The sequence below is a fragment of the Acanthisitta chloris genome, unplaced genomic scaffold, assembly GCF_000695815.1.
Source record: "Acanthisitta chloris isolate BGI_N310 unplaced genomic scaffold, ASM69581v1 scaffold2097, whole genome shotgun sequence".
Classification (NCBI taxonomy): domain Eukaryota; kingdom Metazoa; phylum Chordata; class Aves; order Passeriformes; family Acanthisittidae; genus Acanthisitta; species Acanthisitta chloris.
The window spans coordinates 1-508 of record NW_008684093.1 but is presented as its reverse complement, the minus strand read 5'-3'; positions in this window follow the sequence as shown (position 1 = coordinate 508).

Sequence of the window (508 nt, the reverse complement as noted above, 5' to 3'; positions counted from 1 at the left end):
CCTGTCCATCCCACCCTGCACCTGTCTGTCCATACATCCATCCAGTGTCTGTCCATCCACCCTGCCAGCCCTGTACCATCATCCACCCCTCTCTGCACCCGTCTGTCCATCCTGCCATCCCTCCATCCAGCTGTCCATCCCTCCCTGCAACCATCTGTCCATCTGTCTGTCCACTCTGCCAGCCCTGCATCCACCATCCATCCCTCCCCACAGCCTTCTGTCTGTCCAGCTGTCCATCCCTCCCTGTATCCATCTGTCCATCCCTCCCTGTCGCCCTGTGCCTGTCTCCCTGTACATCTGTCCTTCCCTGTGTCCGTCTGGCCATCCATCCTTGTGCCAACTTATCGGGCCTCCTTCCAGCCATCTGTCCGTCCATTCCCCCCCACCCTACCATGTCTGTCTGTCCATCCCCACCATGTCCACTTGTCCAGTCACTCCCCATGTCTGTCTGTCCATTCCCCCCACCATGTCTGTCTGTCCAACCCCACCATGTCCACTTGTCCAGCCC